The sequence below is a fragment of the Panthera tigris genome, chromosome C1 (genome assembly GCF_018350195.1).
Source record: "Panthera tigris isolate Pti1 chromosome C1, P.tigris_Pti1_mat1.1, whole genome shotgun sequence".
NCBI classification, from domain to species: domain Eukaryota; kingdom Metazoa; phylum Chordata; class Mammalia; order Carnivora; family Felidae; genus Panthera; species Panthera tigris.
In genome coordinates, this window is record NC_056667.1 from 16,075,500 (window position 1) to 16,087,919 (window position 12,420).

The window sequence follows — 12,420 nt, forward strand, 5'->3', positions numbered from 1 at the left end:
AATTGGAGGTTCTGGCAAAGATAACTCCAGCACTTATGAAGTGTGTGATCTCAGACCTCTCTGAGCTTCCGTTCCCACACCTGTCTCATTCCTGCCTTAGTCCCAGCTAGGCTCACCCCTTCCCAGCACCAGAAGCAGAGAAACATCCAATGCATGCTATTGTGGCTGAATCTGCTAGGTTAGGGGAAGATTCAGTCCGTGATTCTCCCCTGTCCCTTTGAGCTTGTTCTGTCTTCTGAGCCCCTCTCTTGAACCCTCCATTTCTAATGTCTACACATTAAATCCTGGTCTTAGCTTCTCGTTCCTTCTATCTCTCTTTTCTGCTTTTTTTTTTAAGTAATTATGATTTTATTTATTTTTTTTAAAGTAATTATGATTTTAAAGTAATTTTCAAATAATCTCTACACCAAAAGTGGGGCTCGAATTCACAACCCTGAGGTCAAGAGTCACGCGTTCCACCGTCTGAACCGGCCAGGTGCCCCTCCTCTCTGCTCTTTTTTTTTTTTTTCATTTTTCTTTTTTTGTTAATGTTTACTTATTTTTGAGGGGGGGAGGGGCAGAGAGAGAGGATGACACAGAATTCAAAGGAGTATGACCGCTCTGAGCTGTCAGCACAGAACCTGACAGGGGGCTCGAACCCATGGGCTGTGAGATCATGACCTGAGCTGAAGTTGGATCCTCAACTGACTGAGCCAACCAGGTGCCCTTCTGCTTTTCTTATCTGCAGCCATTAAATCTCATCATCAAGACGCACAAAAATTCTACACCTCTTAAAAAAAAAATCACAAGTGGTTTGGTTTTTAGGTCAATACTATTGCTGAAGTGACCTTTAATTTTTTTTAATTTAAATATAACATGCATCCTGGAAATTGTATCACTGGATGAATTTGTACAAAGTGAACATACCCCTATAACCACCTTGCAGATGAAGATACAGAGAATAACTAGCATCCCAGAAGACTTCCTAGGTCCTTTCCTAGTCAGTAATCCCCCGAAAGGTAAGCTATTGTGATTTCTACTGGCAGAGAGCAGTATTGCCTGTTTCTGAACCAAGGGGAATCCTACAGTGTATATCGTTTTGTGTCTGTCTTCTTGTGTTCAACATTATGTGTATGAGACTCATCTACCCCCTGACATCCTGCTTTTCCATGCCTGTGTACCTGCATATGTCTGTTCTTTCTGGCAGTGATCAGCGTGGCCTGCCCTGGCCCTTTAGATTGAGATCAAACCTTGCTCCCTTGGGAAACCTTCCCTTATCAGCTCTGGGTTTGAACCTCAGCTCTTTCACCTGCCAGCTGTACAACTTTAGGCAAGGGCTACTAACCTCTTCATGTCTTGTTTTTGTTGAAGATAATAGTTTCTATATTCCAGAGTTCTTGTGAATTTCCAGTGAGTTAATACATATTAAATACTTAGAACAATGCCTGGAGCATAGGAAGTACTTAGTAATTGTTAAGTATGTAACTTTTTTTTTAATTTTTTTAATGGTTTTTTATTTATTCTTGAGAGAGAGAGCATGAGCGAGGGAGGGGCAGAGAGAGAGAGGGACACAGAATCTGAAGCAGGCTCCAGGCTCTGAGCTGTCAACACAGAGCTCAACATGGAGCTCGAACTCACGAGCTATGAGATCATGACCTGAGCCAAAGTCAGATGCTCAACCAACTGAGCCACCCAGGCGCCCCAAGTATAACTCTTTTGAATATTCTGCTTTTCTTGTTCTGCTAGATACTTGTGCATACCTCTGTCCTCGCACTTCTTTTGATTATTGCTTGTCCCGCTATGAGACCTTAACTCCTTGAGTAGAGATTATGTCTTCATTCATTGCGTTTCTTCAACAGGTAATTAGACTACATTCTAGCACCGAGGGTCCAGTGGTGGAAAGAAGACCTTGAATTTACTTTTTAATGGGGAGAGAATGATAGTAAGAATACTAAAGGGGTGAGATTGTTTTGGATAGTGACGAGGCTATGAAGGAAATAAAGCAGCGTGGTGTTGTCATGGGCTGGAAGTGCTGCTCTAAGCTGCGTGGGGAGCAGGTCCTCTTAAAGAGGTGATATTTGAGCAAAGATGTGCAGGGTGGAAAGGAGCAGGCTTGTGCAGAGCAGGAGAGCTCAGGACAGCAAGTGCAAAGGCTCTAAGGCAGGCACGGGAAGGTCAGTTCTGTCTGAGAGGTTTCAAAGAGGGCAGCATCGCTGGAGCCCAGTGAGTCAGTGCATGGTTCTGAGGACATTGGAGAGGTGGACAAGAACCAGGAGAAAGCATTGAAGAGGTTAAGCAGGGGCATATCAGTTATCTTTGCATGCAAGGTGCCTAGCACATAAAATATTCACTGACTGTTGAATATTGGTCCCAACATGCCAACGTGAACCAATTGGTTCACGTGAGCGATTCTCCGATCGTTTTGAAATTAAAGCTTCACTGTACCATGGGCCTCTGGGTTCTTACTAAACCCTACCAACGCAGATGGAGTTGCTCAGTCATTTCTAGACTTTTCTCTCCCCTATCCCATCTCAGGCACCCTTCTTCAGTGACTCAGATTGTCTCCACCAGAGATGTGTAACAGAGATGAAGAGGGCAAGCCTGGGCCAGTTAGAGAAAAGGAAAATAGAAAACAGGTTTGGTCAGTTCCTCTCCTTTCTCTGACTCCAAGAAGGGTCTAGGTCCCTGAGCTGATGGACTATGGCTTCAGGTACAGCAGCCCTGGCCCCTTGAGGTGTGGCAGGCCAGATCGGGAGCACGTGCAGAATCCTAGCAGCAGAGTGGGGCTGCTGACATGACCTGAGCCATGGCCATGACGAGCCAGATGAGGGGAAGACCAACCGGTAAATCAGAAATGGAGGAGTAGGCCTGGGTCTTAAGGATAGGTATCTACCCCTTGGTAACAATAGTGAGACTTCATTTTTGTTTTGTTTATTTCCAACCTTCATTTTTTATGAAATATGACACGTGAGGAAAAGCATGTAAAACAAACGTATAGTACAATGAATAATTACAAAGCAAACATCCACATGTAATCATCACCGAGGTCATGAAATAGACCACTGCCAACACTGCCCGCCCCCATCCCTCCCAGATTACAACCTCCTTTCGAGGCAGCCAGCAGCCGAATTTTTATAATAATCACTTCCTTACTTTTCTTTATAGTTTTATCACCTACGAATCACACGGAAAGTCTTAAATTAGGACTTTCTCATGTAAATCCTAAGACCGAAGACCACAAAGGAGAACCTCTTTAATGTGGATCCTCGTCTTCTTGAGTAAATCTTGGCAGGCCCCGGGGAGATGGTGGTGGATTTGCGGTCTTCGGCATTTGGCTGAGAATGCAGTTTCGAGACTCCTCTCACTCATTGCGTTTAAGGCACCTGAGGCGCACCGTGAGGGGCACAAAAGTGCACCCAGAACCGAGCGCGCCCCCGGAGCTTCCGGTAGGGCAGAGAAAGCACGGATAATGAACATGACAGAACAGGGCGAAGGCCTGAAGAAATCCTCAGGGAAATGCTACGGGGGTTCAGAAGCAGCAGACATCAGTTTTGCAGCACGAAGGAGGGCAGGCCCTGTGGAAAGCGGCAGTGTGCTCATTTGTGCATTATTTATCAAACATTTTTGGGGGCTGGCAGTGTGCCAGGAAATTAGGTAAAAGGATACAAAAATGAATAAGCTAAGATCCTTGCCTGCTCATGGCTTGATGGTTTAGTTAGCACAGATACAACTGATTTTAATATAGTATGCTTTAAATACGAAGTGTAATAGGAACGATTGGTTGCCTGGGGTTGTCAGGGAAGGTATAAGAGCTGAGGTCAATGGTGATCCTTGAAGGAGAGAAGGATAGGAGTTTGGCAGACGGGGAGGGGAACTGCTGAATCTGCGGAAGCACAGAGGTGGGAAGGGACACAAGGTCGCCGTTGGCAAAAGGTCCAGTTCATGGCGGGAAAGAGAGTGGGACTGGATAGGTAGGGTGGATGAGCGGGAAAGGTGTTCTAGGCAAGGGGAACAGCATGAGCAGGAGCACGGAGGCAAGAAATCATCATACCTGCACATATGATACTAGGTAATTCAGTCTTGCTTCAGCCCACACACAGACAAGGTGTGTGATTGACGGCGTGATGGTTAATTTTAAACGTCAACGTGACTGGGCCCTGGAGCCCCAGATACTTGGTTGAACATTATTCTGGGTGCACCTGTCTGTCAGGGTGTTTTGGGGTAGGATTAACATTTGAATTCGTAGACTGAGCAGGTTGCCCTCCCTGATGTGGTGGGCCTTATCCAATCCGTTGAAGGCCTGGCTAGAATAAAAAGGCTGACCCTCCCTCAAGTAACAGAGATTTTTCCTGCTTTGAATTCAAACATCGGCCTTTTCTGGGGCTTGAGCTGGCTGGCTGTTGAACTGTCACGGAAACAGCAGTTCTTGTTCTCAGGCCTTAGGACTTGGATTGGACCTACATCATCAGTTCTCTTGAGTCTCAGCTTGTTGACTCATCCTACAATCAACTCATCCCGTCAATTTCCATAATTATGCAAGTTAATTCCTTAGAATAAATCTTTTTAGATAGATAGATATAGACCAATATAGATCAGTCTCTGTCTCCCTTTCCTTCTCCCCTTCCCCCTGCTTTTTCTGTTGGTTCTGTTCCTCTGGACAACCCTGACTAATACAGAAGGGAAAGGGAAATAACTTTGGAAAGGCAAGCTGGTGCCAGATCACAGAGGATACAGAATGCCCGGCTAAAGAACTTTGAATCTTATTTTGAAGGCAAAGGAAAAAAACACCAGGGTTCCCGAGCCAGAAGGTGACTTAAAAGGAGCTGAGATCGAGGAAGACAAGAAGGTCGTGCTGTGTAAAATGAATTAAAACAGAGATTGTCAAAAGGAAGCATCTAGAAATTGGATATTACCTTTGTGGGTGTAGGACTCGTGCTGCAGAAATGTCGGGAGCCCCTGGGCATACAAGGGTTCAGGAGTCCAACGCGGATGGAGGCACTGTAGGACCCGAAGCGGGTGGGGACTGGAGATGATTTCAGTGGTGCTAATGGGACTTCTGAGTAGCTGGACATTTGGAAATAGGGATGGGAATAGGGGATGGAGGAGGCAGGGATTCGGGAATCATCTAGAAGATGGTGTCAACTACCACACCAGGGCAGACAAGGGGGAGTGGTGGTGGTGGGGGGGGGACAGAATCTTGTACTTGCAAGTGACAGAAACCTACCCAACTTGGCTCAGGCAGTAGAGGGAATTTCTTGGCTAATGTGACGGAAAATTGAAGTAAGGCTAGATCCAAGGGCTCAAACAATGCCACTGGGACTTGGTTTCACTGTCTATCTCCCTGCTCTGTGTTCCCCCTCTTTTGTGGTCTCCTTCTCAAGCAGTTTCTGGCCTTGCAGTGGGAAGATGGTTGCCAGCAGTGCCATGGTTACATCCTACCCTCAGCAGAGAGATTCATCAACCAGACAGTTCTGACCAAAGTCCCAGAATTGAGTCTTACTGGTTCTCATTGGGTCACATGCCTGTCCCTGAAAATGCTGCTAGAATTCTCTGATTGGCAAAGCCTAGGTCATGTGTCTCTCCCCACAACTAGGGGTAGAATCCTCTCCCCTAGAGCCACAGGGATTTGAGAATCAGGGAAGGGGCTGTTGCAGAAATGGTGGTGCTGTTGCCAGAAGAAGGAGGAATGGACACTGGGCTGGTAACCACAGGGGAAGGGAAACCAGAGCCCCCCAGGCTGCTCCTCTTGTTAGTATGGGGCGGCTGTAGCCAGTGGGGCGGTAGGGAGGAGGCTCTAGAGGCTGGGGTCTAGGCTGGCAGCAAGGGAAGGGATAGACTGGGGTCCAGTAAAAATGCTACTGCCTTTTGGGACTGTGAAAAGGTTGGGGAGGGTCATTTTAACAAAAACCTGACAACACAAAAGACAAAGCGCTAAGTGAGTTCTTGTCCTCAGAATAGAGGCAGGAAAAGCCAAGCAGTTGGGTGACACCCCATCAAGATATTGCTGCTCATGGAAAGGGCAGACATTGTCTGGGGACATTCATGGGATTGTGAGACGGGATGAAGGAAAGGTCACCGCCAACTAGTCTTGCAGAGGGAGAAAACACAACCAGTTTTCCTCAAGTTTATGAAACTAAGCTTATGCATTTACCAACAGTCAAAAGTTACAGTAGCCCCAAACAACCTAAATTCCAATAGCAGATTGATTAGATATATATTGCAATGCCCTTACAGGAGAATACAGCCCTTAAAAATGATGTTTCATTTGAGATGGAAAGATATTCACAATGTAGTTTTGAAAGGGAAAGGCAGAGCACAGTCTGTTTTGTGCAATAAATGTGTGTACATCTCTCTCCATCTCTATAAATCTGGAAAGATATACACCAAAATGGTAATAGTTTGTATCAGTAGGGATAGGGCTACACCTGAAGCTTATCTCTTCTGATTTCTCCTAACCTGCTGGGTAGTATGATAGTGTAGTGATCAATTAGGGCCAGTCTCTTGGGTCCAAGTCCCAGCTCTGCCACTGCCTAGCTTGGCAACCTTGGGCAAATCCCTTAACACTTCTGAGCCTCAGTTCATGCATCAGTAAATGGGGGTAATGGTTCTTCTTCTTCTTTTTTTTTTTAATGTTTATTTTTGAGAGAGTCAGAGTGAGCATGAGCTGGGAGAGGGGCAGATAGAGAAGGAGACACAGAATCCGAAGCAAGCTCCAGGCCCCGAGCTGTCAGCACAGAGCCCCAACTGTGAGATCATGACCTGAGCTGAACTCGGATGCCCAACCGACTGAGCTACCTAGGCACCCCTGGGGGTAAGTTCCTAACTCATAGAGTAGTTGTGTGTATTACATTAACTACTATTACATGCAAAGCTGTTAGCACCATGCCTATCGTAAACACTGAAAAATCTAGTTATTCTTGTGCAACTGAAAGGCTCAAAAGAAAATACGACTATTATATCAGACGTATTGGAAATAGGTGTCTTTTTTGGCCAAATAGCTGTGGTGGTCACCGATAAATGAACGATTATTAACATAAGCGATTTCCCGTTAACACTGGGAGACATCTGAGACTAAGACACAGAGTTTCTATTCTCCTGCAGCTTGCACACTAGCAGGGAAGACAGATGACAAACAGGTGGGGTGATCAGGAAGGCAGTGACATTCGAGGGCCGAGAGGCAACCAACCAAAGGCTGGTGAAGAGGAGGCAACCACAGGAAACAGGGAGTTCGAGGCCTTGCGTCAGGGAGGAAGTCCCGAAGGCAAAAGACTGCAGATGTGGCTGGAACGAGGGACAGTGTGGTATAGTCAGATGGAAAGCGCGGGCGCGCCATGGAGGACCTGATGCAGGCCTGGGAGGGAGGTGGGCAGGAGACCACCCAGGCAAGACACTGCCCCTCAGGCAAGCCATAGCCTCCGTCTTTTTTGCAACATAGGAAAAATACTTTGCTTCAGAAGGTTGAAAAGATCAAAAGCATTGTCAGTGGCAGCGCTTTGCAAACGACTGTTTATAGTACCATTACCTACACGACCATCGGAGAAACAGGGGCAAAGCTTAGCAGGGAACCAGCAGCTAGCCAGCCGCGCTGGCCCGCGCGTGCGCGGTGATCTGCCCGAGCCGGGGCGGCTGATGAATGCAGGCCCCGCCTCCAACCGCGCGGCCAGGGCTCGCCTGCGGGTCCCTCCCACTTCCGCGGGCACCCAACCCTGCGTCGCCTGCGTGTTGACGTCAGGCGCGTGCCCCTGTCCGGCAGCCGAGGAGACCCCGCGCAGTGCTGCCAACGCCCCGGCGGAGAAGCTGAGGTGAGTGCGGGGCCCGAGGCTCCCCGCGGGAGCGGCTCCCCCACTGTCCCGTCCCCGCCGCGCGTCCCCCGGCTTCTCCCCGTCCGCGGGGGTACCCCGCCTTCTGGGATCCCGGGAACCCTGGGAGCGCGGGGCGCGGGAAGGGGTGCCTGGCTCGCGCGGCGCCGTCCGGGCGAGCGCGGGTCCGGGTTCTCTCCGGGAGCGGAGGGTAGAGGGTGGCGGCGGGGCAGGCGGGGGAGCCCGGCCGCGAGAGGTGCGCGGCCCGGGCGCGGGGTGCCGGCCTGATGGCGCGGGCGGGGCCGGGCTGTCACCGGGCAGCGGCGGAAGGAAGGGGTCACACCCATCCCGGCCTCCCCTCCCCCCCGGTCCGGCTCCGCCGGCCCCGAGGGCGGGTGGGCGGCCGGCCGGGACCGCGTAGCAGCTCGCGGCCGCCGGTGGCTCGGGCTCTCGGGCCGGGTGTGCTCCCTGCGCCCGGGCTTGGACTTCCTGCTTCGCCGGGCGCCGCCGCGGACATTTTGCGGCGGGCGGGGGGAGGGGAGCGGAATCGCTAGCGCGGCGGGGAAGTGGCGGCCGGGGAGGGGGCGGCCAGCGGACCGCCCCGGGGCTGTGCCTGCGACGCCCTTTCCTCCGCAGCCCCGCGGCCCGACTCCCCGTCCGGCGGGGCGGGCCTGGGAGCTGTTTCCCCAGGTTCCTTTATTCCGGCCTTAGGTTGAGTTCCTAGCACCATTTCCGTTTGCTTCTCCAACTCTCCCTGCTTATTCAGCTGAAGCTTCCCTTTCAGGGAGTTACCTAACCACCTCTCGAAACTGTCGTTCTGCCGCTTGCTTAATTCCTCTTATTAGGGTGAAATTTTCTTTGTTCGTTTGTTTTTTCCTCCCCTTTAAGTCTAAGAGAAATGCAGTGTGGAGGATTACGTCATCGCAATATAAGGGGTGAGAGTTTTAACTCCTACAAGTCAGGGACTCACCGAATGAAGACAGCGTTTTTGCAGCCTCGTTTGGGGCACTCAGTGGCATATCCTGCCAGCTTCCCGAAGCATCATGTTCATAGACGGGGCTGTGAAATCTTTCGGCCGTCTCAAAGGCCTCTAAAAGCCGGGGAGGTTTGAAACCTCAAGATGAGCTTGTGCCAGAGAGTAAAGCGTAAGACAATACCGACAGCCACTTGTGTAGGCAGTAACTTTGAAGATCCTTTTATAGTCGAATGAAGGGATTTGTGGGAGCTTTTCTCTGGTCCAAAATGACTTCCAGGCTGTTTAACTTCTCCCACCTGACTTAACTGATGCACGGTACAGACCTAAGCCGGCTCACGTGCGCTTTTTTGTGGCCGAAAGCGAATCAGTTCATTTTACGCCTTACCTTTGCTTGCCAGACAGTTTAATTTTGTAGTTAAAAACGAATTTTGGGTTTTTAACCCAAAAACACTTAAGTACCATGTTCAGACTTTTGGGATCGCAGTATTTGTTCCCCAGAATATTAGGTACATCCCCAACTGTACGTCTTTCATTGACTACAGAGATACAGCACAGAAAAATGTTAGCATTGTAAAGCAAATGAGATCCCATTGTGTAATGCATTGTTGTAAGGGTAGTTCTTGTTGGAACAAGTACTTTCCTATTGTTTCTTGTGTGTAGAGAGAACATTGCTTGTTAAGAAACACTTAAAAGAAGTGGTAGGTTTAAATCAACTTTTTGTGGTGTGTAGGTGTCGGAGAGGATTGAATAGGTACTGAACTTGGATCTTCTGAAACACTTTGTCATGTGGTATCTTGTTTTAAAAACACCTTCTGCTGCCTTATTTCTTGAGAATTCTACATTTAAGAAGTTTAAACATACATCAATTTGCATTCTTTTAAATATAGGAAAATAGTTTGAATTTACAGTTAAAATTTTTTTTTTAATGTTTACTTATTTTTGAGAGAGAGAGAGAAAGAGAGCGTGAGCAGGGGGAGGGCAGAGAAGAGAGGGAGGCACAGAATCCGAAGCAGGCTCCAGGCTCGGACCTGTCAGCACAGAGCCCGACGCGGGGCTCGAACTCACGAACTGTGAGATCATGACCTGAGCCGAAGTCGGACGCTCAACCGACTGAGCCACCCAGGTGCCCCTGATTTTACAGTTTTTAGACTGAGATGAGAGATGGATAGTTAACTGAGTATTAAAAATGAGCTGTTTTCCAGTAATTTCTTCAAGAAATTAGGTATCACGTCCTCTTGAGATGTTTTTATATACTAATCAAAACCTATAGTTGGGGCGCCTTGGTGGCTCACTCGGTTAAGCGTCCGATTTCAGCTCAGGTTATGATCTCACCGTTTGTGGGTTTGAGCCCTGTGTCCTGCTTTGCTGACAGCCCAGAGCCTGGAGCCTGCTTCGGATTCTGGGTCTCCCTCTTGCTCTCTGCCCCTCGCCCGCTTGTGCTCCGTTTCTGTCACTCAAAAATAAATAAAGATGTTTAAAAAAAAAAATTAAAACAAAAAAACCTAGACTCAGTTAAATCTAATTTTTTGGGAATCTAAGGCCATTGTTATAGCTAGGGTAGTCAGGGGGCTTAAACTTCAGTGAAATTCTTAAAGCCCACCAAGACCAGATCTTTATTTATTTATTTTTTTTTGGCAATTTCAAGATTTGTTTTCTTTTATTCAGATACTTTTCTGTTTAGAACTTTATGGTCTATTAGAAAAGTACTTCTAGTTATTTTTAAGATGGTTACACTAATAAAATGTTTTGATCCAAAAGCTGTCCCATTTGGAAAACTTTGAAGTGCAGCTTACTTACTGTGCCTGTCTGGGAGTGGTATGTATAGGTGTTCTTGGAAGTAAAAGTCAGATTGTACTTTTATTTGTAGGTACATTTTAGATGCATTTATTTAGTGTTCTTAGGGTCTTTTTGAGAGGTCTATAAGGGCTTCCTCTGTGGGGGCAGGAGCGATTACTATTTTGTTAACTTACGTCCCATAAATAGTTTTCACATATCCTCCTATATTAAAAGGCTTCACTCTAGGCTTTTATGATAATACCTTATTCAGTGTTCTCTTTCAAATCTTTTAGTGCCCCCAGTAGAATGTAAGTGACATGAGGGCAGGATCTGAGCTGGCATGGTCACCCCTATATCCTTAGCACCTAGAATAGTGCCAGACGTATACCAGATCTCAAGAAATGCTTGTCAAACAAGTGAATTTCAGATGTCTGAGGGTTAACATTTTCATTTTCTGCATATTCCGTAGACTTGTTTACTGTGTTTCCTGAGACTTGTGCTTGGTCAGCCATATCCATGGTCGGGCCCATTGAAGTGATGATTACTAATCTGCTCTGGCTTGATCTTATCCATCTGTTCAGTCCAGTATCTTCTGCAGCTCTACTGTGTGGACTGTTCACCATTGCTTAGAAAGTTTTTTCCTAATGACCGGTTCTTACTTTTCTAAAAATTATTTGGACTTTAATGTTCGCTTCTTTTCTCTGCTTCTTTTGTTTGCATAGCAGCTTATTTTTGCCACTTTTTCCACTCTGCTCAACAGTATCAGATTCCTGGTCATGTTGTGCTTTGTCCCTTACCAGTTTCTACTTTTAGTTACTCATCCTTTCAGTCCAAAATATTTTTGCTAAAGCAATTTTCATTACTTGTTATTTCAGCTATGTCGGCTGCTGGTGCTATTGTAAGTCCTGGATATCAAAACTCTTCTTCACTAGTTGCCCCTGGGACATTGGTCTCAAAATGCTTGTTGTGTGAAGGGAAACCAGGTGGTTTTTGTTGTTGTTGTTGTTGACTTGTTTATTTTTTTTTATTTAAAACTTTTTTTGAAGGGTTTCTTTTTAAGTAATCTCTGTACACAGCGTCGGGCTCGAACTCACAACCCCAAGATGAAGAGTTGCACACTCCTCCGACTGAGCCAGTCAGGTGCCCCATGAAACCAGGTGTTTTCTTCTAAAAAAATATTTTAGAGAAATATTCTCAGATGTTTAGCTGTTATGAAGTCCAGAACATTTTCTAATATAGGAAAAAACTGTATTGTTAAGTCCTGGGATCCACTAATAATTGGCTGTCACCTCTGTTGCTTCCTCTGTTCTTTACCACTTGCGTTGTTTTTTTCAAAAGTAAGCCATTTTGATTTGCCATCTTAATTCTGCTGCTGAGTCTTCAGCTAGACTGCTAGTGTTATAATTAAAGGTCTAGACTCTGGAACTAGACTGCCCGGGTTCAAATCCAGGGTTATTAATTAATCCTGGGTTATTATCTATGTGCAACCTAATGTCTTTGTGACTCAGGTTTCCCTTCTGTAGAATAGGTCCAGTAATAATCCCTACCTCACAGAGTTGTTACCAGAATCAAATCAGTTAATCTGTGTGAAGTACTTGAGACAATTCTGTGGCACATACTGAGTGTTCTATAGGTGTTTGTTCTTGTTATTATTACAAGGTCTCTTAGGCTCCATATTTGAGAAGCTGAGTTTTCCCCCAAATCAGTATTTTAATAGCCATCCCTCCCCCAGATTAATCTCATGAAACCATACAAATTATTATTATTACCATTTTTAAGTGTTTATTTTGAGAGAAAGAGGGAGAGCGAGAGGAAGTGCACCGGTGTGTACGACAAGCAGGGAAGGGGCAGAGAGAAGAAATCCAAGCAGGCTCTTGTGCTCACAGCCGA

The 12,420-nt window shown here is 46.9% G+C and overlaps 1 protein-coding gene across 1 annotated transcript in view; it reads left to right on the plus strand.

Annotated features, from left to right (window-relative positions):
• The first annotated feature begins 7,729 nt into the window (after positions 1–7,729).
• The window catches only part of CDC42 (cell division cycle 42), a 52,987-nt gene continuing 48,296 nt past the window's right edge, over positions 7,730–12,420 (plus strand). The window contains exon 1 of the mRNA XM_042993773.1: positions 7,730–7,781. The gene's annotated coding sequence lies outside the window, so the exon portion shown is untranslated. The remainder of the gene's footprint in view (positions 7,782–12,420) is intronic.